At 55.7% G+C, this 25,926-nt stretch overlaps 1 protein-coding gene across 2 annotated transcripts in view; it reads left to right on the forward strand.

Moving 5' to 3' along the window:
* LHPP (phospholysine phosphohistidine inorganic pyrophosphate phosphatase) overlaps nt 1–25,926 on the forward strand; it is a 151,361-nt gene that overhangs the window by 66,097 nt on the left and 59,338 nt on the right. The window lies entirely within an intron of this gene.

Genomic DNA, 25,926 nt, shown 5'->3' on the forward strand with positions numbered 1-25,926 from the left:
AGCTGGGAAACAGGTGTATGCCACCATGCCCAACTAATTTTTAAATTTTTTGTAAAGATGGAGTCTCCTTGTGTTGCTCAGACTCCTGGGCTCAAGTGATCCTCCCACCTCGGCCTCCCAAAGTGCTAGGATTACAGGGGAGCCACTGCGCCTGGCTTGAGCATGATGTTTACCTTGCTTGGCTCTTGGTTTCCTCATGTATCAAGTGGGGCTGAGCCCCAGCTGTGTGGACTGAACAGGGGAGGGTTAAGCTCGGCCCCTAGGGTGAGGGCCCGCCATGGTGGTAGCTCCTGCGTGGCCTATTTCCCTAACGGTTCCCATTTGGTCTATCCTGCTAGACCAGGCTGGTGGGACATATACTACCTCTGGGGTTCTCTCCACCCTGTGGGTGTGGTCCACCACATGGTCATGGTGGCTTTCTAGGGCAGGCTTGACCTTCCCCACTGCCTTTATTTATTTATTTATTTATTATTTTATTTTATTGTACTTTTTAAAAAATGGAGTCTCACTCTGTTGCCTAGGCTAGAGTGCAGTGGCACAATCTTGGCTCACTGCAACCTCTGCCTTCTGGGTTCAAGGAATTCTCCTGCCTCAGCCTTCCAAGTAGCTGGGAATACAGGTGCCTGCCACCACACCCGGCTAATTTTTGTATTTCCAGTAGAGACGGGGTTTCATCATGTTGGCCAGGCTGGTCTTGAACTCCAGGCCTCAGGTGATCCACCCGCCTCAGCTTCCTAAAGTGCTGGGATTAGAGGCGTGAGCCATAGCACCTGGCCTTCTCCACTGCCTTTAAAATCTCGATGGTCCCCACTGCCCATGAGAGGAGGCCCAAGCCTGTCCTCCGTTAGCCCCCTGGTCCCCATAGATATTTACCAAGCACCTACTATGGTCAGGCACTGTTGAAGATGTGGGGGATCGAGTGAATGTGGCAGGTGTCCCCTGCCCTCTAGGGCTGTTCTTGCTTCCAGGGAGGGAGGTTCAAGCCCTCTCCTGACACCCAGCTGGCCTCCCAGCGTCATGGATCTCTGCTCTGCTGGTCCCCTGGAGTGGCCCTGGGGCCACCATGTAACCCTCTTGTAAGAATAAGAGTTATTTTTTATGGCACAATCGCCCCTGCCCTGGGTTTGTGAATTTGGGGGATTCTTTTTTTTTTTTGAGACAGAGTGTTGCTGTGTCATTCAGGCTGGAGTGCAGTGGCGTGATCTCGGCTCAGTGCAAGCTCCGCCTACCAGGTTCATGCCATTCTCCTGCCTCAGCCTCCCGAGTAGCTGGGACTACAGGCACCCACCACCATCACACCTAGCTAATTTTTTTGTATTTTTAGTAGAGATGGGATTTCACCGTGTTAGCCAGGATGATCTCGATTTCCTGACCTCGTGATCTGCCTGCCTCGGCCTCCCAAATTGCTAGGATAACAGGTGTTGGGGGAGTCTTAAGAAGGAAAACCACCTGAAAGTGCAGGGTTATTAAAAACAGAAACCAACCCACGTACCCACCACTCGTGAACAGCCCACACAGCTCCCACCTGACCAGGCTCCCTTCTCATGGGCGAGTGAAAGTAGCTGAAAATAGGCCTCCTGGTGAGGAATCTCCCAGCCAGCCCTAGCGCAGCCACCCCTATCAGTGGCACTGAGGCTGCGCTCCGACTGCAGCATCCACCATGTCTGTCCTCGTTACTAAGCAAAGATTTGTGCAGAGGGGTGCTCCACACTTTCCAAGGGTTTAATCCAGGAGCTCAGGGCCAGGGGCTCCATGACCGTAGACTCACACAATCTCCTGGGCCACAGTCATCCGTGGTGGGGAGGACAAGGGGCCACACCCTGCACTCTGTCCCAGCATCCCCTCTCCCTGGAGCCGTGCACGGATGGCCTCATTTCGTCCCACACTCACATGCAGGTCCTAGACACTGGCTCATGCAAACACACACACGCGCGCACACATACACACGTGCGCACATGCACCCACGCTCTCTCTTTGGCCTGTGGGAGGGCAGGATCCCAGCCGCCCCGGCGTGGAAGGGGAGTGGACAATCAGCCCCGCAGATGCGGTGGGAGGGGCAGACATTGCATGCTGATCTTTGGCAGTGTGGTCCCGAGTGGGTGTGGCTGGAGGGTGCCTTGCTGCAGGGCCCAGGCCACCCACATGCATCCCATGAGGCTCTCCAAGCCCGTCTGCCCTTTATCAGACAGGACACCCCCGACACGGGGAGGGAGGAACCTGGTGAAGCCAGGAGCGGTGGGCAGGGGCCAGCGAGGACCCCCAGGCCCCCAGGGCAGTGCGCATCTGGCCTTCTTGCATGCCCACCTGGCATCCTCCTTGCCGCCTCCTTCCGCCCGCTCCACCCCTCCTCCTGCGTCCCACCCTGGCGAGGTCTCAGGGTTCACTCTCATTTCCTCCTCCCCACGCCACCTGCTTGGGCCACAAGAGGGCGCCTTGCTGCCAGGGATGGGCCGGGCCGGGCCTGCTGGAGCCAGGGCTGATGCACAGCCACGTACACTCACCCGGGCCCACATGTGCTCACGAGGGGCCCCATACCCACACGATCGCATATCCACATGTACGCACGCCAGACCCCACAGGTTCTCAGGCCCAGGCCACACATCCACAGGCACCCACACACACACACACAAACACACACACACACACACGTCCAGCCTCCCCACACCCCAGGCCGTACATGTGGGCCTGCTCACACTCCACTCATTCCCTCCCAGATGCCGTGGCACCCCCGTGCCCTGTGTGCCCTCTGCCTCTCGGGGCCCTGGGGGCCCCAGCTCCAAGAACCACGAGGTTGCTTTAGCCTGGCCTCCTCAAGCCTGCCAACTCCTCCGGACACCGGCCCTCTCCTCCACCACCCTTCACAGGTGCAGATGATGAGCATGGAGAACACCACAGCGCGCAGGGCCAAGAGCCACCATCAGAGTCTCCTGCAGCCCTGGAGTCCCCAGGCCTGAAGCATGCAGAGCAAGCCGAGGTGGCCTCACCAGCCCATCCTCCTAGTCCCCCTGTCACCTTCTCAGAGAGAGGCCTAAGATCACACTCTGGGCGTTGGGGCCTCCCAGTGTTCCCTGCGAGTGTGGAGAGGCCAGGTCCCTGGGATGAGGACACCCCCCCACCCGCCAAGCTCCCCTCCTGCCCGTCCCACCTGGAACCTTTGTGCACGCTATGTGCCCTTCACCTGTCCCGCCACCTCCTCCTCAGCCCGTCTGGATCCTGCCATATCCTCAAGGCCTTCCCTGGTGATGGAATTCCAGTCTTCCCAATTGCAAGGGACCCATTGTCCCTTGACCCCCTACCCCGTCTCAAGGCCATGTGCTAATCCCGTGCAAGCTGGGGTGTGGTCTGCCTGCGAGGCCAAGCTCTTTTCTATTGTACTCAAAACACAGTCTCACCTCCAGAAGAATTACCTGGCACTCCCTGGAGTTCCCACAGCCTTCTCATTTTCAAATAATTTTCAGATTTCCAGAATAGAAAGACATTCCATACACCCTTCTCCCAGAGACACACCCCATTCAAGCTTTGCCAGTTATTCCATGAACTCCTCTAGAGAGTTCCAAATCACCCCCAGCACAGCCTGGAGGCTTCCCGTGCTCCCCATGACCTTGTGGCAGTCAGTGTCGCCCAGGCAGAGTGTGGCACACCTTGGGGACCAGCCTCTCCCAGATGGATAGAGAGAGGAAGACCCAGGTCGGGGCCAGGCAGCTCTCTCTGGTCTCTCTGGACTCTGTCCTGGAGCACTTCCCTGTCCTCGCCTCAGCTCTCACAGATTGCCAGTTTTGAAGATTACGAGACAGTCGTTTTGTGCGATGTTTTCTCACGATACAACCCAGGTTGTGCGTTTGGGGCTAGCATTGCATAGAAGTGGTGCTGTGCTTGTTCTCATAGGCATGTAATGTTGGTTTGTTCAAATATTGATGATGTTAACTTTGACCTCTTGTTTAATGGCAACCATGTAACATTGTGTTTTTCCCCTTTATGGTTGATACATATTTGTGGGGAGATGCTTTGAGGTGATGCGATGGCCTGCTTTCATCTGCCAGTTTTAGTGTCCCTTAGCATTTCTTGGTTGAATGAATTATTTGTATGATGGTTGCCAAATCACTCCATCGCTCTTCCTTGTATTTACTCCTGGCATTTGACTTTAAGGAAGGATGTTCTCTTCTTTCCACTGATGTATGTATGCCAGTGTGGGCTCCTGGCTTCTTGTGTAATTCAGTGGGTTATCATCTGTTAACCGTCATTATTGGGATATTCAGATGGTCCCCGACGCAGGCACTGGCAGCCCCTCCAAGCTGGCCCTGTGTCCTTTGGGCCCATCCTCACCATTCTTTGAGCCCTTCCTTGCATTTTGGCCCAAAAAGATGTTTCAGGTTCATTTGTTCTGTTTTCGCTTCAGCCCTGGAATCGGCCATTTCTCCAAGGAGCCCCATTTCCTTCCGGTGGAGAGCGCTGTTTAGAATCTCAGCCAGGGCGCCAGTGTGCTTGTGTTGTCTCTGGGAGTTGCTGCTCAGGCCCTGGCAGGGGACAGAGGTAGGAAAGATGCTCATGGTATGCAGGCATGACACACACGTGTGTTCGTGCCCACCTGGACCTGCCCGAAATCCCGAGCTCACACCCGTGCCTCTGATTCCAGTCCAGCAGCACAGGGCTCCTCCTCACCTCATGCCCGTGCACGTTCGTGCCTTCCTTCCACAGCAGGAAGAAGCCCGGCTTCCTCATTCTCTCTCCATCTGCTTGTTGCTCCATCCCATGTAGAGCCAAGTCCCTGACCTTGCCTGTGGTGGACACTCTGCGTCTGTTAAACTGAATAACAACAGTCCTCCCTATTGGGAGAAGCCTTTTCAGCTTCCCAGCCCATGTCTGCATTTGTGGTTCTCATCCAAGCCTCGTGGGCAGGCACAGAAGGTCTTCTCTGTTCTCCGGGGAAGCTGCAGACTCACCCAGGGTCATGCAGCTGGTAAGGGTGTAGTGGGACAGTGTCAGCATGTCTGTCCCAATTGTCCCTATGGCCCCTATAGAAGATTAGCCACATGGTGGCAAAGCGTCCCAGGGAAGTGGCATTCTGGGATGTCCAGGTGCTCGTCTGGGCTGGGACTACCATGGAAGGACTTGTACTCTGGAAATGAGAAAACCCCAGGCTCAAATCTTGGCCCCACTGCTGGCTGGCAGGAAGACCGCTGAGCCTCAGTTTTCTCATCTGTAGAATGGACTTGTTTTGGACTTATTTCCAGGGTATCCTCAGCACCTTTATTACAGGAGCTCCATTAATACCTGGCTGCAGGAGGTAGTTCAGGGAAGCAATGGGAGTGGAGTGCCAGGTGCATCGCGGCCTGGGGCTGTCGGCCTGGCCTCTGCAGGCATCTGAGATACTCCTGAGGGCAGATTCAGCCAGGCCCACACTTCTGGATAGAACCACAGGGCCATAAACCGAGACCATCAAGGGAGACCACTTGGCTTAGAAAACTCGCCCAAGACCATGTGCTCTGATTTGCAAAATACACCCCCCAGAGCGACTTCCTGCCTTCACTTTGTATGGAGTTGGGGGGCGGGGGGTGGATGGACTGTGTCACCCAGAAGTTTGTGTCCTCGGTTGGGGAGGGGAGAGTGTCTGCCCAAGCACAGTCTGGAGGCTTCCCGTGCTCCCCATGACCTTGTGGCAGTCAGTGTCGCCCAGGCAGAGTGTGGCACACCTTGGGGACCAGCCTCTCCCAGATGGATAGGCGCTTGATTGGAAAAGTTGACTTTTCACTTAAATAAGTAACAGTCAGGGCCTACTGCATGGCGAGGAGGAGATGGCTCTTCCCTGCCTCTGTCCTCCCTTGCCCCCGTGAGTGGGCAAACCGCCTGTTCTCACCCAGGTGGCCCGGTCCTCCCACCCCCACTGTATCCAAGACACAGCCCAGCTTTGCAGGCACCTGCCGTGTGCTCAGCAGTGTGCAGGGTGATGAGATGAGCAAGACCATGTGGCCCGAAGGGTCCCACAGTGCAGAGGGCTCCAGCCCAGTGCCGGACCCCAGGTGTGTGCCTGGAGTGACTCGGGTGCATGAGGAGGACTCAGTGGGATACAGAATGCAGGGCCTGAGGCGTAGGAGGTGGCACAGGGGCTCACTGGATTGGCAGGGACCACATCTGCCCTGGTAGATGCCCTGCCCATGCAGGCTCTAACGGCAGTTTGGGGATTGGGGCGGGGGATGCAGGGGGCCTGGGGTGGGAGCTCGGGGGCAGTGGGCCAGGCACAGCAGAGCCCTTTGCTGTGTTGGAAACCCGTCGGAGGCCCTAGGTGTGATAAGTGAGTGTGACGCAGGAGAGTCCTGCTGCGTGGGCCACCCACGATTGCAGAGAAGACGCCCTGCGTGTCATGGGCTTGGCAGTCCCTGCCGGGCATTTGACATCACCGTTTTTCCCCCGGTGCTGGGGAGCTCAGCAGCTGGAGGCAGATGCTGGATTGTCTTTCTCTGCCACAGCAGGGCCGGTGGCTTGTCTTTTAGTTTGTTTTTTTAATCTCCTGTATCTGTGACTGTGCAGAGAGCCGACGGCAGGAAGAGGGCAGCACTGGCTCATCAGAGGCCGAGGACGGCTTAGACAGGAGGTCTGGAGGCTCTCAGCCTGGCCAGCCCTGGCCCAGGGCCGGGGAAAGGCTGGGGCTTTGGGGTCAAGGGCAGGGGATGAGATCTCAGACCCATGACCTAACCGTTGACCTGCCTGGGCCACTTCACCCCTGCGTGCTTCCTTCCCTGTCTGTAAAAGCGGATCGCGTGAGGGGCCTTGCAGGAAGCTGTGAGGCCCAGTGAGGCCCCCATGGGGACAGGCGAGGCCACCATAAGCGCCCGTCCTTCCTGCCCAGTGCCTGGCAGGTTCCTGAGCGCTCTCGGGGCTTCAGGCTGGGGCACTGCTGTGGCAAAGGGGGCTCTCCCCAGGCTGGCGCTGTCGGTGGTGTGGCTTTGGGCCCCAGGCTGGCGCTGTTGGTGGTGTGGCTTTGGCTGACACGAGGTTGGGAGGATCTTGTTGACTTAACTGTATAAAGTAGCAATGATGCCCTACAAGTAGTTCTAGGCCTGGAAAGAAAAGGGAAAGAAAGAGGGATGGAATCTGGCATTTTCTCGGGTGTCCTGGACACCACCTGAAAGATTTCTCCATGGGAACCATTCCCTCCTGGGTCCTTGGCGCCTGTTGTTACAGCACTCAGGTGCCCGGGCTGCGGCCTGGGGGTGAAACCTCATTCGATTGGCCATAGCTGGTTACTTAACTTCTCTGTGCCTCAGCATTGCCACTGTGGGTGGTGGTGGCAACACGACTTCTTCTAAGGTTGTTGGGAAAACACCGATTGCAACAGCGACAGACACAGGACCCACTCCACCAGAAATTGTTCCATGAGCTTGTATGAGACAGAACTGACATCGTCCCCACTTTGCACAGAGGTCAAGTAACTTGCCTGAGGTCACATAGCCTTTGAACCCTGGGAGTCGAACTCCGTCATCTATGCTCTGAACCACTCCGCCACGTGCGGTGGTTACTGTTGGTTCCATTTCTTTCCACACAGTTTTAAATTCGTCCTGTGGTTTGGTTTTATTTTTATTTTTATTTTTATTTTTATTTATTTATTTTTTTTGAGACGGAGTCTTGCTCTGTCACCCAGACTTGAGTGCAGTGGCGCAATCTCAGCTCACTGCAAGCTCCACCTCCTGTCACGCCATTCTCCTGCCTCCGTCTCCAGAATAGCTGGGACTACAGGCACCCACCACCACGCCCGGCTAATTTCTTTTTGTATTTTTAGTAGAGATGAGGTTTCACCATGTTAGCCAGGATGGTCTTGATCTCCTGACCTCGTGATCCGCCCACTTCGGCCTCCCAAAGTGCTGGGATTACAGGCTTGAGACACCGTGCCCATCTGGTTTTATTTTATTTTTAAGACATGGTCTTACTCTGTCACCCAGGCTGGAGTGCAGTGGTACGATCACAGCTCACTGCAGCCTTGACCTCTGATGAGATTCTCCCATCTTAGCCTCCCAAGTAGCTGGCACTATGGGCACATGCGACAATGCCTGGCTAATTAAAAAAATGGTTTTTTGTAGAGACAAAGGTGTTGCTATGTTGCCCAAGCTGGTCTTGAACTCCTGGCCTCAAGTGATTCTCCCACCTCGGGCTCCCCAAGTGCTGGAATTAGCTTGGCATGAACTGCCATGCCTGGCCTAGTCCTCACCATGCGGGGTCACCATGCGAGTCTTACCATGCAGGGTCACCATGCGGGGCTTCAGCAGCCAGCTGAGCACCCTCCCCACCCACAGTCACTCTCCCTGGGGTCTGTAAGCCTCCCTGGGCCTGAGCAGCTCCCAGCCTTGCTGCTGCCTTTCCGCTTCCTGGCAGTGAGGTCTCCTGGGTGCCTTCTCTCAGCCCCTTGGGATGTTTTGCATGAGGAAGGGAGGCTTCGGTGCCTCGGAGGGTCTGTACTGCCCACTCCAGTGGCTTCACAGGAGCAGCTGGCTGTTTGTTCTGAGCTGTTCCACCTTGTGCCTGCCGGAGGGGAGACTGTGGACAGGCCTCCCTCCCCCGAGTGGTGTGGTGGACCCCCTGCCCGCTGTGGCCCCATACACAGGGGCCACGCACCGCTGCCCTGGGCCGTGCAGCTGCTGTGGGGAGTGTGCTGCTGAGACCCGGAAGAGACGGAGGGCGAAGTTGTGTTGCCAGATAGTCCATTTGTTCCGAGACTCGCTTGCCTGTGAGAATCCTGGGAATTAACTAGCCCCTTCTCTCCCATCCCGTTTTACAGAAAAGTGAGACCCAAAGTGGTTTCTGACTTGCCCAGAGGTCATCACTGCTTGGACGCTCGTGGTCCTCAGAGCCTGGGTTTGCTGACCAGCGCAGGCTCTCACAGCCACTCAGCTCCTGCAGCCGTGGCGTGGCGGAGGAGGGAAGCACTTCCTGGGATTTGTGCTGCCTGCCTGACGTTTCAAGGCCCTTCGTTTCTCTAAATATTGGAGGGGTTGAATTATTTTTAGTTCAGCCTCAAGGGATCAGCGAATAAGCTTGCAGCAACGTTGGCAGATGGGCTTCTAGTGGAGAGTGGTTACTCAGGGCCTCTTCTTGAGAGACTTGGATGATTTGAGGAAATCTGGGATGTCCTGAGGCGTACCAGAGGACCCCCAAGTTTTTCTTGTGGCTCATCTGCCATCAGGAAACCAAAATGACTCCCCTCATCCTGGGTTCTCCAGGGTGTGGACCTGGAAAGCTTAAGGGGAGGCAATGGTATATCTTTAAGACAAGCGCAGCTCTGGAGCTGCTCAGGTGCCCAATGCCACATCCTGCTCAGGGCACTTTGGGCCTTAGTTTCCTTATCTTTAAAATAGATGAAGGTGGCCAGGTGAGGTGGCCCATGCCTATAATCCCAGCACTTTGGGAGGCCAAGGCTGGCAGCTTGCTTGAGCCCAGGAGTTCGAGGCCAGCCTGGGCAACGTGGTGAAACCCCGTCTCTACTAAAAGTACAAAAATTTGGCCAGGCATGGTGCCTCATGCCTGTAATCTGAGCGCTTTGGGAGGCTAAGGAGAGCAGATCACTTGAGGCCAGAAGTTCGAGACCGCCTCTACTAAAAATATAAAAATTAGCCGGGCGTGATGGCTCACGCCTGTAATCCCAGCCACTCGGGTGGCTGAGGCAGGAGAATCACTTGAATCTGGGAGGTAGAGGTTGCAGTGAGCTGAGATCGTGTCACTGCACTCCAGTCTCGGTGACAGAGCAAAACCCTGTCTCGGGAAAAAAAAAAAAAATTAGCCAGGCATGGTGGCATACACCTGCAGTCCCAGCTACCCAAGAGGCTGAGGTGGGAGGATTGTTTGAGCCTAGGAGGTTGAGGCTGTATTGAGCTGAGATTGCACCACTGCACTCCAGCTTGGGTAACAGAGCAAGACCATGTCTCAAAAAAATAAAGTAAAATAGACATAATAAGAGTACCTACAACATAGCACTGGGGAGACCAGAATGAGATATCCTGCCGAAAGCACTCGCCGCACTTCCTGGCGCACAGCAAGGGTTCAGTTACCAGCTTCTGCTCATTTTCTTGATGTTCTCATCAGTATGATTATTTGGGGAAACTTGGGTCCCCAGATAACCGTGGGGAGGGGAGGGCTTTGCCCCAGGTGCCCTGGCCCAGCTGTTCCTGCAGCGCCATGCTGTTTCTGTGGCTGTGCACCTTGGTGGAGATGCTGTGGGTGGGTGAGCAGGTGTGCCTTGTGCTATGGCCTCCAGAAACAGGGAGGGCTCTCACCCAGGCAGGGCCCTGCAGCCCAGGCACACAGCCCCTCCCTGTCCCTCCAGGTCCACATGGCTGTGGGTTCCCACCAGGGGGCGGCAGGGCCTTGTGGCCCGGGACCCAGCCTGTTTCCTCCCGCTTTGTGGCCAGGTGGCCTGTGCAGGACGGGGCCTTTTCACCACTGCCTGGAGCCGCTCGCTCACCAACCCCACTCACAGCTCTCAGTCCCCGTTTTCCCGAGCGCCGTTCACTCTGAGGCACAGCACAGCCTTGTGTTCCTGGCCCCACTGGCCTGCTCCCTTAAGCTTCGTTTGCCTTTGCAGTTTGAGTGACATTTTTGCTGGGGATTTGGGGCTGCTCGGGGTGGCCTTGCACACCCCCTGCACTTTGGCTGCCTGGAACACGGCTTGGGGTTCACGGTGCTCCGTGGTTTGACTGTCACAGGCAGGGTTCCAACGGCCACAGAGAGAAAGAGCATCTTCTCCAGCTGGCCCTGCAGCGGCCCCGGGACCCCAAAGGCTGCACCGAGGTGGCCACCAAGGCCGGGGGCAGAGTCCTCCTAAGTGCTGGCCCTAGCTCTAGGCTCCAGATCTCCCAGGAGTTGGAACCAGAGGAACCTGGGCTCATTTCTCTAGCAGGCTCTGGACACACGATGCCTTTAGGGGCTCATGAAAATGTTTAAATTTCTTTTAAAATTAGAAGGAAAAAGTCTCTGGAACATTTAGGGCCAAAGAAAATGTTTTCATGTTTTCTCTCACTTTAGAAATAATATTTTCAAAAATCTATTAAATTATTTAACCGCTTTTTTAATGGAGGAAAGGGCCCCCCAAATCACGAAGTGGCCCTGGGCCCTGGGATGGCCGGGCGAGAGCCTGCCATACCTACGCAGTGTGCCTGAGTCCTGGAGCGCGATGTATTCTGAGCCATCCAGAACGGAGAGTCACCGAGAGGCAGCTTGGAGGTGGGCCGCCACCCCTGCCCACTGTGCTCCGGGGAGACAGCTGACCCGTCCAGCCTGCAGTGCCAGGATAGACAATTTGCGCTGGAGCCAAACTTGATCAAAGGGAGGCTGACTTTTATCGAGGGCTGCTGTGTGGAGAGCGTTCGTTGTGGAGAGAGCCCAGGAAGGAGCTCTCCACCTTGCAAGAACATTGCCTGTGGCTCAAAGTGGCCACATGGGATGCAATTCCTGAGCTTAGAGTTGGCAGAAGAGCCAGCCTCTGCTAGCACCAGACCTAACGGAGGCGCGGCCCATGGCCACCCTGAGGAAGTCCACCTGGACGGTGTCCCTAGCATATCTCGAATGGCAGGCTAAGGCTCAAAAGTCTCATGCCTGTCTGCAGGACTCCCACATGAGCCTGTGACCACCCGTGGGGACAGTGTGTTGCTAGGCCTTGGACAGTCGAGGGGGCACTGAGGCCCTGGAGGGCTTCTGTGGGTGGGAGTTCCCATGACATCATCCCTCAGTACAAGCCACGAGGGCTTCCTGGGACACATTGGGCATCGGGGGGGCTGTAATGGTATTTGCACAAATTTGCAATGCTGGAGACCAGAGTGGGGTGGGCTGGGTGGGCCAGGCCCCAGCCTAGATGGGGTGACCTTTCTTTCCTTCACCCTACTTCCCCACTGCAGGGGTGCTGCCTTCCCAAGGCCCTGGGGAGATGCTGACACCTGCTCATTGGCAGAATGCCCTGTGCCCACACTCTGTCCCTGTCCAGACATGAAATGGACAGCAGGAGGGGGCTTTGAGGGGTCTCTCCTGAGACACCTCTCCAGCTGAGGCTCCTGGAGTTGGAAGCCCCTGCAGACTTGGTGGCTGCCTCACCCAAGGCCCCATCTTGCATTTGCCCCTGTGACCTTTCCACTATGCCTGGGACTGCAGTTAGAGCTGACCAGCACCTGGGGTGGTCTGGGGCCAGGGACTGGTGTTCGGGCCAGCATGGAACGCAGATGCCTTCAGTGGCTCTGGTGGGCACATGGCTTGCACAGATCGGACTGTGACCCCAGGCTGTGGGACTCAGCCACCAGACGACTTCACTTAGTTGTTTACTGACCTTGAAGTTATCCAGCACTTACATGTTTACAGATACCTGCACAACAGCCAGAGAGGTACGAATCCATCTCCACCTACAGGTGAGGGCACAGAGAGGTTAGGGGACCCACCTGAGGGGACGCAGCCTGCAGGTGGGACTTGGGCCCTGGCAGTCTGTTTCCAGCCTGTGTGCTCAGGTCCAGGGTCTCCCTGGGACTGGAGAGGGTGCTGGGGGAATGGAGCCGTCTCCTGTGTCAGAACTTCTCCTGCTTCACTCAGCCTGAAGCTCTCCTGGACCCCCAGGTGGGGACCAGAGAGACGGGCAGGCCGGTGCCACCCTGGGGGAGGGGGCAGTTACTGACCCTGGGCTGCATCCCAGCACCCTGCACCCTGGGGCCCAGCCAGGCTGGAGGCCCATTTTTCCCAGAAGCCCACTTCCCCGCCTCCTTCCAGGGGCTCACCCTGCCCTGCTGCCTCTTCCTGATCGCCTCCTTGCTTCTACTCTCCCCTCTGCCTTCTCGCCTTCCCTCATGTTCATGGGGTGTTGTGGATGCACCTGCCTGCCTTTCACCAGTGGTGTCCAGCCATCTCCCTGACCGAGGCTGAGGGTCCTGCACATCTAGGCCCCGTCATGGTCATCCTCCCCGGTCCTTACCTGCCCATGGCTGTTGCCACAGTGGGGATGCAGCAGCTCTGGGTTGAGTGTCTGTCATTGCCACTGCACTGTGTGTGCCCTGGGAGTGGGGGCTGCTGTGCTGCATCTCACTGCCATCCATGCCCATCTCAGGGTGTGGGCCCACCAGGTCCTCAGGCTGTACCTGTCAGGGGGTTAGATACGGGGCCTTGTCCAGGGGTTGAATAGGAGAGAAAATGCCCCCATTCCAGCCTGGGCAGTACAAGCCTCCATCCTCCCAGACTCCGCCTCCCTGGCTGCTCCTTCCTGTGTGGCCCCCACGGGGGTTGGCAGGGCACACTCCCCAGAGAGACAGGAGTTTGTGGCCAACCTGAGGGTAGACACTGCCTGTCCTCCAGACCCTAGACACCCCCGGTCGGCCCAGGTGTGGGGTCTGCCCAATCCCAGAGCCATCATTCCAGCGAGGACCGTGCAGGCCCAGGTGGCTGTGCCGTGGCTGCGGTGACACGCTCACCGGGAAGGCAGAGGTCTGGGAGCCCCACAAGAGCTGAGCCTTGGGGCCTCGAAGCAGGGAGTCTTTTCTGGGCTCAGGGCCTTTCTGGAGGTGGGACTTCTAGGTTGCCAGGGCCACTAGCCATGAGGAGTTCAGCTGCCCGTGGTGGCGGTGGCTGGGCTGTATCTTGCACTTCTCAGCTGTCTGGAGGGGTCCATGGGCCTGTCTGGGCTCAGCACAGCAGTGCACAGAAAAGCCACTTTATATATTTGGGATTCCATTAATCCTTCTAGTTTGTACATTTCTGATGGCACCTTTGATTTTTTTCTTTTAAAAATTAATGTATTTTTTCCGATTATATAAGAAATGCATGCCTTCTTTGGAAAATACAGAAAATCACAAAGAAAATAGCCTGGGAGGATGGTGGCTCCCAGTGGGTGTCTCCCTGTCTCTGCCCCACCCCGGGGATGTGGGTGCTTTGAGCCGAGTGAAAGAGGAACTTCTCCAGGAGAGAGCTCTGTTTGCCACCTCCCTGGTGGCCCCACCCCCGCGGCAGAGCTGTCCTTACAGGCCACAGCCTCTGCTGGCCCCACAGCCCCTGTGCAGTGAAGGAGGACTCCTCTGTGCGGCTCCCTCCGGATGGACAAAAATCAGGTTTGGATGCCAGGGCCTGGGCCGAGTCCCTCGCTTCTCTAAGCATTCCTGTCCTCGTCTGGAAAGTGGGGGTGTAGTATTGTGTGAACCTCCCAGGCCATCCTGGGATGAAACAAGATCATGCCCATAACACAGACTTCTGCCTGGTCCCTGCTCAGAGCTCTCCAAATGGTCATTGCCACATCCAAACACATTGTTGTTTCTGGGGGGCTGGGGGCCCTGCGGTGGTGCCCATGGCAGCCCATGCGCCCGGGCAGGAAGCTTCTTTGTGCAGGGGCAGTGTGGGCAGGCCTGACAGACTCCTGAGTGGCAGGACTATGCAGGTGCCTTATTGAGCTGTCAGCGGCTGGCAGCTGCTCCCAGGTAGCAGGAAGATGGGCCGAGCTCCACGTGGGCATGAAAGGCCCAGCGGGTGTGTCGGTGGGGGGTGGGAGTGTTAGTGCGAATGTGAGTGTGCGTGCATGCTTGCAGGATAAAGATGAGTTTTTAAAATGTGTCTCCTGTGGTTTTTGATTTTTTTAATCTTTCCCAAAATCAATACAAACAAATCACAGGCGTAATTTGGGTCTGTAAAGGCCGACGCTGTCATTCTGCTGCAAGAGGCAGGGAAGTTCAGGTGGGGGAAAAATGCAGTGCTTTTGCTGTCATTAAGTCCAGTGGTGGCTGGCGACAGTCATGGCAGTGATGGAGCTCAGAGCAGAGGTGGGAGGGGTGGTGTTGACCAGGCGTGTGTGTCTCCGGCGTGTGATATGAGAACCCGGGGCTCCCCGGGATGCTCTCCTCTCTCCATCTGCCAAGCTGGTGGGAAGGCCCTTGCCAAAGCGCACAAGACCCCTTCACACAGCAGGGCACAGGGTCTTTGAGGCAGAGTCGCCTCCAGGCTGGGGCAGAAGGCGTGTGCCCCAGACCCTAAGGATCGCCCACCTCTCCAAGACCATCCCTGGCCGCTGTTGGGCAGGGTGGGAGGGTTGTTAGCACCTGCTGTGGCCAGGGCCGTGCCAGGTCTGTACACGTTGTGCCCTTTGCTGGGCAGCAGCCACCACGTATTCTCAAGGGCCTGTGCTAGGCCCCTGCCAGGCCCTGGGTTGTTCCCTTCCCTGTGAGCTCCTGTTATCAACTAAAGAAGACACTGAATGATCTCATGCAATTGTATCTTTTTTTTTTTTTTTTTGAGACGGAGTCTCGTTCTGTCGCCCAGGCTGTAGTGCAGTGGAGTGATCTCGGCTCACTGCAAGCTCCGCCTCCCAGGTTCACGCCATTCTCCTGCCTCAGCCTCCTGAGTAACTGGGACTACAGGCACCCGCCACCACGCCCGGCTAATTTTTTTGTATTTTCAGTACAGACGGGGTTTCACCGTGTTAGCCAGGATGGTCTCGATCTCCTGAACTCGTGATCCGCCCACCTCGGCCTCCCAAAGTGCTGGGATTACAGGTGTGAGCCACTGCACCCGGCTTTTTTTTTTTTTTCTTCTTTTTTTGAGACAGAATCTCGCTCAACCAACCAGGCTGGAGCACAGTGGCACAATCTCCGCTCTCCGCAACTCCGTCTCCCAGGTTCACGCCATTCTCCTGCCTAAGCCTCCCGAGTATCTGGGATTACAGGTGTGCGCCACCACGCCCGGCTAATTTTTTGTATTTTTAGTAGAGACAGGGTTTCACTGTGTTAGCCAGGATGGTCTTGATCTCCTGACCTCATGATCCACCCGCCTCGGCCTCCCAAAGTGCTGGGATGACAGGCGTGAGCCACCGCGCCCGGCCTCATGCAGTTGTATCTTGGTGGGTGAGGCAGGTCTTTCTGTGCCCCACCTGCCAACCTCATCATCCATGTTCCCTGCCTCGTCATGCTTCTCTTGCTGTTTGTCCACATGCACACCTTTGTTTTATATCAGTTTTTAGATACAGAAATAGCACAGGTAGAATTCTGTATTCTCCATTTTCAGGGAACATCACATCACACATAATGCTGCTCTTTTACTATGGTTTTAATATTTTCTGTACCTCTCCCACCCTTACCCCACCTCCCACCCAGATTTAGCTCTGCTAACCCTTCAGGCTTCTTTTTCTGCACACACACACGCGTGTACACACACAGGAGGTTGTCCTGTTAGGTTTTTAGAAATGGGATTGTCCTGTTCCTCTTTGCACCTTGCTCATTTCACTTCATGGTACGTCCCAGATACCCCCTTCTGAGTCACCGGCAGAAGCAGGACCTTGCGCTTCCCGATGGCTGCAAGCTGTCGCGGCGGCATGCCTGTCCTCAGTGTGGAGTTCCAGTTCATTCCTGCAGTCGCCTGTTAACGGACGTTTAGACTTTCCCTTTTTTCCCCGTTTCATTACAAACAAAAAAACATTTGCTTTCTTAAACTTTTTTCATGTTTTAAAACTTTCTGATTTCTCGTAATTATTTCAACTTTAGATTCTGCAAGTGAATCTACTAGTGTCAGGCTTTGTGGAAGAAAGAAACGTTCTAGAAGAGTCTACAGCTCATTCTCCCACCCTATGCCCCCACTGTCCAGGGTGAGCTTCTGTCTCCCGTCTCTTGGGTGTCTTTTCCACTCAGGGCCTCCCTGGGGCTGCTCTGAGTGAGTAAAAAGCCTCTCCCTGGGCACCCGAGGCCCCTGGCCTGGATGCCGTAGCCTTGCCTGAAAGCGGAGGAATTCTGGCTGCCTGGTGGAGGTCAGGGCTGGCCCTACCCCTCCAGGAGAAACAGTTCGGGGGAGGGCTGCTCAGGCTGGACCCAACCCTGGCCAGCAGGGCCATTGGGCCTCCTGGGCCCTGGCAGGATGTCGTTCCAGGGATACAGCACTTCCTTGCTTCTAAACTGCTGAGTGGTCAGTGTTGGTTATCAGTTGTCCACGTGTATTGCATAATCTCAGATCCTGGCTTGTAACAGTGAGTGGAGGTGGGTGGCCACACTGTCCCTTTAGAATTCTGCACGTGGCCCTGTCCAGGCAGGCAGCCTCTGGGCTCCCACCCACTGCCTGACGCCCCTGTGCCTGGTGAGCCTGGGCTGGGGTCTGTTCGCTGTGAGTGGGTGTGCTCGGAGTTCCCCAGTCAGCAAGCTCCCTTTGTCTCTGGGGGAGTTCCTGGAGGAAAAGGGGAGCCTTTTCAAGCCACAGGGTCACCCAGAAAACCTATGTAAGCACAAAAGTTCAGAAAATCCAGCCAGCCTTGGAGATGGGGAGACTGCATCCCTTGGGGCCCGGGCCACTCCAGAACCATTTCTGTGATGGTAAAATGAGTGGGGGCCCCACGCTGGCTCTACCTACTGTGAACATGATCATCTGGTTTGTTCACTTTCAGGCTCCTGCATGAGCCGAGTGGTTGGTGTTAACCCCATTCTCCTCTCTTTCCACCCGGAGCCCCCTGCCCAGGGCTCCAGGGAGCTCCACCACAGCCAGGGAAGGGAGGGCTCCATTCACCTCCTTCCGAGTTCCTGATTTTGCTCCACTGATTATTGTCTGCAGTGCGTACTCAATCAGCCTGGACCCCAGAGAGGCCTTCTGTCGAGGTGGGTGGGTCTCAGAACTGCAGGCTGCTCCCCGTCTTACCTTGGGGCCCCCACTGTGCACCTGTGGCTGGGGCATGTTTTCTGGGGTTCCTGGCTTTGGCCTGCACGGCTGGGTAGGAGGAGGGCACTGCAGGTGATACTGCTCACTGAGCAGGGCCTGCTTTGGCCGAGGCCTGTTAGATGCCCAGGTAGAGACCCTTGGTGGGGGGGCAGGTGGATCTTCGAGAATGGAGCTCTGAGGGACAGGTTGGCTGATCTCAGCGAACCCTGAGGCTTGCCCAAGGCCACACAGCTTGTCTGGCAGAGCCTCGACAGGACAGGAGCCCGGGTCCCCAGACACCGAGGCTAGCTCTTTCTGCTCTGGCCTTCTCACAGGCCAAGGTGGGATCGCAGCCTTGGTAGCTTTGAAGTCTCCCTAACCTGGCAAGACAGTGGAGAATGGGGGCAGCCCGTAGAACATTCCATTGTAGGATAAATATATGCATGGTAAAACACTTGACATCTAGTAGCTTTTAAGTGAAAGTAGTGATTCTTGTGGTTAGACCTGAATGGGAACTAGTAAGTCTAAAGTGAAAATCTAATTTGATTTTTTCCACAAAACAATTTTCCAGCAATGCGTTGTGGACATAAAGGTTTGATGAATGTATAGCCAGGCACAGTGGCTCACATCTGTATTCCCAACACTTTGGGAGGCCAAGGCAGGAGGATTGCTTAAGCACAGGATTTGAGACCAGCCTGGGCAACATAGTGAGACTCTGTCTCTATAAAAAAATTAATTAGCAGGGCATGGTGGTGTGCACCTGTAGCCCCAGCTACCCAGGAGGCTGAGGCAGGAGGATCACTTGAGCTCAGGAGTTTAAGGTTGCACCATGATTACACCTGTGAGTAGCATGCACTCCAGCCTGGGCAACACAGCAAGACCCTATCTCAAGAAAAAAAAGGATTTGGCCAATGAATTTTATCAGCTAAACTGGGATATTTAAGAGAAAGGAAGGAACTCCTAATTTCTGAGCCCTGGTTCTGAAAAAACTTTCTTTCTTCTTTCTTCACTTTAGTGTTGTTAGCAAAACCTTAACAGTTCATAGAATAAATCATTTTTTACTTTTTTTCCCTTAATCTGAGCACAACATCTGGGGTCGCCATGGTGGTCCATTGGTGTGATTTGCAGGATGGGACCTTACATCCGGGGAAGGGGCTGCCAGGCTGGGCCTGCCTCTGGCGCTGTTGGCATGTCTGGGAAGGGCATGGCATCTGGAATCAGAGGCCTGGGATGAATCCTGGCTAAGTGCCTAGTGGGGCATTTTGGGACAAATGGCAACCTTTCTGAGCCTTACTTTTCTCATCTGTAAATGGGGTGGCATTGCCTACTTAGTTGAATGTTAAATGAAATGAAGTCACGTCTGTGAAGCACCTGGCATGGTAATCGGTGGCCGTAAGGACGACTCTGGCCTCACAGGGACTGGGTGGCACAGGTGCCCTGACCTTGGCATGCAGGGCAGATGGGCCAGGCTTCCAGCCAGTGCTGGATCTCAGAGGCCCAGGGGTTAGAGAACTAAGGGCCTCTGAGCTAGGCTCCTCGCTGCAAATGGACTCCTCTCCTCTGTGTGCTGTGTACTGGGCATGAACACCACCTGTGATGGGGGGCTCACTCCTTGCCGAGGGAGCCTGGTCAGCTGCCAGCACAGTCATCCTCATACCCTCTCCCCTGACCTGTGTCTTGTGGCCTCTGCCCCCAGGCAGCTGTGGGACAGGGGGCTGGGGTGAGCCCCGTCTTGGTTGTTGAGCCCTTGCCCTTGCTGGAGGGTGACTGTTCCCCCTACACCCCCCCACACAAGGCACAGCCTTTCTTGTAGCTGTCAGGAGAGAGGGTCCATCCTCCTTTGCGCCCACGCTGTCCCCGTGCCCTGTGCCACTGCGTTCAAAGTGAGTGCGTCTGCTTTTGTTTCTTCCTAGGACTTCTGAAAACATGTGTGGGTGGGGTGGGGTGTAGAGGGTTTGTGCGGCGGGTGGCTTGGCTGCAGTGGCGTGGGAGGTGGCCCCAGAGAGGCGGAGCCGCAGCGTGTTTATGTGCACAAGGCCGTTCCCTTCCTGTCCCGCGTGTGAACACCAGTGTACAAATGTGTGCACACAGGCGTGTCCCCCATGCCTTTTCCCTACCTTGGCTGGCCGTGGGGAAGAGAGACTCGCTTCCCCTCTCCAGGCGGCGATTCCAGAAAGGAGGCTCTGGAATACCAGCTGGGGGCAGGGAAGCCAGAGCAACCAGGAGGGACCTGGCAGGCCCACAGAGGTCTGGGACAGCCGAACCCTCCTGCCCATGGCCCTTCCGTCCCCGTGTGTCCCCAGGGTAATGTCCAAGCTCCACAGCAGGGACCAACCCTGGGTCCCACAGAGGAGACTGGTCCAGCTGGTAGAGTAGAGCTCCACTTGTGCCAGCGTGGGTGCAGAGGCCTGGCCCAGCCATTCCTAACCTTGCCGTCCTGGGCCAGCGGTTCAGCCTCTCCGTGCCTGTTTCTACACAACCCATCCATAAAATGGGGCCATGGGAGCCACCACCTCCCATTAAATCATGTGTCCCCCTAGGCCTGTTGCCATCATTGGCCCCTCCACCAGCATTAGCGCCAGTGTCTCCATGAAGTTGGGGTTCCTGGGGAGATGGCTCCCCCCAGCCTCACCTCCTCCCTGCCTCAGAGACTGAGCAGAAGGAAGGCAGCTGGACTAATGAGCAACTCGCCCAGGGCCCCAGAGAGGCCCGATCCCATCCCGCCGGGGCACATCCCAGGTCCACGCCTGCCTGGGCACCCTTAGGGCTCTGGACTCACCTCCTCCCCTCCCTCTGCGCCCTTGGTGGTCACACTCACCATCAGCAAGCCCGGCACCCCCGGCCTCTCCAGACACCCATCCTTGCCCTCACACTGACCCCAGCACCCCTTCCCCAGGCTCCGGTGGACTCCTTGCTCAAGCTGCCTGCTCTGGGGGAGTAGAACCTGCCAGCCCCTCCCACGCTTCCCTCACCAAATCACGGGACACTTGAGGTGGAGGCCGGCACATGGGAGGTCAGGGTCAGGTGGTGGGAGGCCGTCCTCAGCAGGGATCCCAGAGTAGGAGACCCGGAGCTTTAGGAGCCCAGCATGTGGAGGCGCCAGGATCCCTGGGGCGGGAAGACGCCTCAGCCAGGGTGGGTGGAAGTGTCGCAGTCCCTGAGACCCTGCAGGCTTGGCTGGCCCCCCGGGAAGAAAACCCACAGCTGGGAGGGCAGTTCACGCAGGGCGCGTGGGGAGCCAGAGCCCTCCACCTGCAGGCCGTGGGGAGCACCAGGCAGGGCTCCCCGGGGAGCAGGGCTGCCACCTCTGACCTCGCTCCAGGCTGACCTCACCACGGAGGTACACGCAGGATGCCCGCAGGCCCCCAGGTGGCAGCTTCCTACAGCACTTTTCCACCAGGGACCCTGCTGAGGCCCAGGGCCCTGAGACCCTCAGGCCCATCGCAGCCTCCCCACCGAGCACAGGCACTTCCATCCCCTCCCCTTCACCTGTCACCTGTCTTCCAGGCTTCACGGGGCTTCCCAGTGCCCCATCCCTGCTTGTCAGAAGAGGGGCTGGGAGAATGGCAGGGCCTGGCACTCCGGGCTCCCCCTGCCCTCCTGCGCTCTTGCCCTCCAGCTTTTCCCCACCCTGGAAGTGAGTTAAGGATGTTAATGGCAGCAGCAGCTGTTTGAATGGAGCAGTCATGGTGCACCAGGCACTCACTCTGCTAAGCACTTTATGCACATTCTTAAATTGCCGGATCCCCGTGATAGAAACGGAGTCTTAGGTTGAAAACCTACTTGACCAAGGTCATCCCAGCTGTCAGTGGCAGAGCAGGCCCTGAATCCAGGCAGCCCAGGCTGATCAGCAGCCCTCTCTCACATACAGGTTCTAGGCCTCCCGTCTGTACTGGAATCCCCCGCAGCAGATCCACCTAGAACTGTCTAAAGGAGCACCTGCCCCTTCCCCGGATGAGGCGAGAAAGCCATCTCCACCTGGAGGGAGAGCAGTGAGGGGCATCATTAGTGGGCTGGTGGGTGTCCTGATTTATTTGAGAGAAGACGGGCTGAGCAGGCACAGCTCTTAATCCTCCAGCCACTGCCCCCCAGGCTGGGGCCTGCCAGCCCACGCCCCTGCAGTCATTTCTAAATCGGGTCTAGATGGACTGGACGCGTGGCTGCCAGAGACCCTTTGAACCCCCCTACCTCCAAATTCCCCAAAGTCCCCGCCTACAAAGGACCAGCCCCAGCATGAGGCCCTGAAAGTGGCAACATTCAATAGCCTAACCCTGGACAATCAGGACGATCCCTTTGCTAATTTATATGCTATACGTTTGGGGTTTAATTGGACCGTAATTGTAATCCATATGCCTGTTAAGGTAATTACACTTATAAACCTAATATAATCCATAGATCAATGGGTTTGGAGCTAATTAAGGCAACCATAATTAACATTTACCAAAAACCTTGCAATTACTGGAATATCCTTTAAGCTGGCCTTCCGAGCTGTTAATGAGCGCCGCTCAGCGCTCCACGGCCTCCTACCGCTCCTTTATTCTGCACAAGGGGGCCTTCTGGGACCTCGATGTGGGGGGGGTCAGTGCCTGCTTTTAGCACCCTGGGACTCCGAGACAGGCACCCAGCTGATGAGTGGCAGCACTACGGGAAGCTAGGTCCCTGTGACTTGGCCGTCCCCAGAACACAGCTGATTTTCTGGCTCAGTGGACTCAGCCTGACAAAGGGGAACTTGGAGAAAGAGAACAAGAAATCGATATGCTGAGCTGGGACAGAGCCCAAGTGGGGTTCTCACGTAGGGAGAATATGGCGCTTTCCTCCTGGCCACCTCCTGCACCTGCAGCCGGGATGCACCTCAGCCCAGACTGCCCTGAAATCCCAGGAAAATCCCAACAGTGGCACCATAGGGCCAGGATTACAGCCATTCTCAAATGTTGTGTGGCTCCCGGTGATATTGTCACCTTGGGAGCTGCACAGAGACCCCCTGGCCAGGCCCCTTCTCTGTCTGCAGGAGGAGGTAAGGGGCCTACCACATCTGTCTTACCACAGGCTGAGCTGTTGGCATCTGTTCTTTTCCTGCTCCAGGAGGGACAGAGCCACCCTGTTGTCCTTGCAGCACCGTGTTCTGGGAACTGGGTGCTCCTGTGGACAGCTCCATGTGGGTCGTCTTTGAGAGATTCCACTGCAGATAGAAGGAGGCCTCGAGCCTGTAGTTGGGGGTGGTAGTCAGCCTGGGCTGCCTGGATTCTGCTCCTGTTCTGGCATTTACAGCTGGGACGACCTGGGCCAGGTAGAAGTTTTTCAACCTAAGACTCAGTTTATTATTTATTTATCTATTCACTTTATTTATTTATTGACAGGGTCTTGCTCTGTCACCTAGGCTGGAGTGCAGTGGTGCAATCACGGCTCACTGCAGCCTTGACTTTCTGGACTCAGTGATCCTCCCACCTCCACCTCGTGGGTAGGACGCATGCCTGAGGTGGGACAACTGGTATGCACCACCACACCGGCTAGTTTTTAAATTTCTTGTAGAGACAGGGTCTCCCTGGGTGGCCCAGGCTGGTCTTGAACTAGGCTCAAGTGATCCTCCTGCCTTGGCCTCCCAAAATACTGGGATTAAAGGCGTGAGCCACTACACCCGGCCTGGACTCAGTTTCTATAATGGGATGTGTCAATTTAATAATGTACATACAGTGCTTAGCGTGGTGCCTGGTGCAGAGTCACGGGTTCATTAATGCTGCTGCTGCTGTCCTTGTCATCTCTATCATTGAGCTGAAGGAGCTGAAGGGGTGGGGCCGGGCGGGAGGGGCAGGGGTGGGGCAGGGCCAGGCGGGCTGTCCGCACCACGCTGACTCCTGGGTGGGCTGTTAACTTGGCAGGTCCCAGGGCTCACTTTTCCCCCATCATCATTTGTGTACACTTTTTCCATCTCTGGGCCTTAGGGCCTTTCCAAAGACTTTGCAACCCTGGCAGAAATTTCTAGACAGAATTAGGTTATTTAATGGAGGAATGAGGCAGATGTGGACAGGAGATTGTTCCTAACAGTGGCTGTCATTTATTGAGCGCCTGCTGTGTGCTCTTAGCCTCTGGGCTCAACACTGCACAGATAATCACTGATTGCCAACAGCAGCTTGATGCGGCTGGTATTTTAGTCTCCCTTTAGGATGAGGAAATTGAGGTTCAGAGAGGCTGAATCACTGGTTTGAGTACGTCCAGCGAGGAGGCAGCTGGGCCAGGATTTGAAGTCAGCCATTGTCAATGCCACTGTGCTGTCCGCCTCCTGAGTGAGGGCCCTGAGCCCTTTGCTGTCTTCCTGGGTGGGGCCAGTGGAGCTGGGTGAGGGGTGAGAGTGTCCGTGTTTCCCTCACTCCAGTAGTGGAGAATGGGCAGGGTGGGCGAACTCCTGGCTGGACCAGAGCCACAGGCCTGCAGGAGGCACCCTTGCCAGAGCAAATGAGGACTGTAGTCTGGGAGACCCTAGAGTGAGATGGGGGCTCTACAAGGCACAGCTCCTCCCTGGAGGAAGGGAGGGTCCCTGCCTTCCAGGGCCTGGCCCTCGCCACTTGCCCAAAGCCCACCTGGGTCCTGGTGTGTCAGCGCTTTGCACCACACCCTGTGCTACCCACCCAACCTGTGTCCTCGTCTGATCTCCCTGGACCCTCCCACAGCCTGGGAAGGGTCCCCCAGCTGTGAGGTCAGCATGGGGGACCTTGCTCTGCAGAGGGCACCTGTAGGGCTGGCCTCATTGGAGTCCCTCCTTTCTAGACCCACAGTCCTGTGCTGTCTGGTTGCAGGGCCTGAATGTCATCATTTCATATATTTTACCCGGTTTTCTAGTTGCTTTAAGGTACTTTGTCTATCATGACTGTTAGCCTCTTTATTTTTCAAAAAAAGAATTCAGTATAATAGTTTGCATTTTTTCTTACTGATAATAAAACCACTGACATTATTGAGCTCTTGTTCTGGGCCCAGCTCTGCCCCGAGCTGTTTCTACATGTTCCCTTGCTGAACCTGCACCCAAGTCCTCAGGCCATTATTCCCCCTTACAGATGAATGAAGTCAGTGGCCTGAGGTCACACAGCTGGGACGTAGTGGAACCAGGCTGGGCACTAGCTGGTTGACCCCAGTGCCCAGTATTTATTTAGTGCTTACACGCACTGGCTCGTTTTGTCTCTACAGCCTTGCAGAGGCCACTGTTATGAGGTGGCGGAGGTGGTATTCAAATTCAGGCCCCTAAACTTGTGTTTGTGTTCCCTCTTGAAAACTTCAGCAAACTGAAGAAGTGAAAGGCAGAGAGTAAACCACTGACCAGCCCACCATCCAGAGGTGACGGTGACCTCTGATACCGCCGGGTGTCCACCTTCCAAACTCTGTGCCCAAATGTGCCCTCTGTGTTCTAGTCCACAGTGAGGTCAGGAGCATGGGCTGTTTTGGGATATCTCTTCCTAGTGCCCAGTTCCAGAACACCCTTCCACACCACCGTGCGTTCTCTGGGGCCATCGTTCTAATGGCTGCACCCTGCTCCCGCGTGTGGGCGCAACCTAAACAGTCCCTTATTATTATGGTTAGTTGCTCCATGTGTTTCCAATTCTTCATTATTGTAAACCCGACTGCATTGCTCATTCTTGTAGCATGACTTTGCACTTATTTTGGATTTTTGCTTGAAGATAACTTCTCACACATGGAATTGCTGGGTCAAAGGGTATGCAAAATTCTAAGGTGTTTGGTACTTTTGCAGAATTCTCCCTCCAGACACCAAGTTGCTCTCCCATCTGCACTGTGGATAATCCTGCAACTCTCGACACCCTCACCAACAAATAACACCAAGGACTAGCAGTGTCATTTTTAAAACGGGCCTCCATTGATAGGAAAAGAATGGGATCTTCTTCGATTGATAATGACACTAAAGGCTTTTTCTGTCTTCCTCGGTCGCTGATATTTGTTTCTTCTATAAATTGCATATTCATATCCTTTCTCAGTCTTTTTTGTATGTTTTTCAAACGAAGGTTTTTCTTTAATGGGAAATCTGCATTTCATCAAAGATGGAGCACAGAGTCTGTGGTTCATTTATTCTCTGGAGAAGATGTTTCTCTTTTGTTCTCTAACCAGAGACCAGCCTGAAGATGCTGGCAAATTAATTTCAGGTGCACGAGACAAGCGGTCGGTGCTCACGAGGATCCTGGCCGAGGAAATCACATTTTAGTCCCAACTCCTCGAAGTGTTGAGGCCGCCTGGAGTCCACACAGACCAGGGTTCAAATCCCCACTCGGCCACTTTCTAGCAGCATGACTTTGGGATGTCCCTCAGCCACCAGAAGCTTCA

Source organism: Chlorocebus sabaeus, chromosome 9 (assembly GCF_047675955.1).
Source record: "Chlorocebus sabaeus isolate Y175 chromosome 9, mChlSab1.0.hap1, whole genome shotgun sequence".
Taxonomy (NCBI): domain Eukaryota; kingdom Metazoa; phylum Chordata; class Mammalia; order Primates; family Cercopithecidae; genus Chlorocebus; species Chlorocebus sabaeus.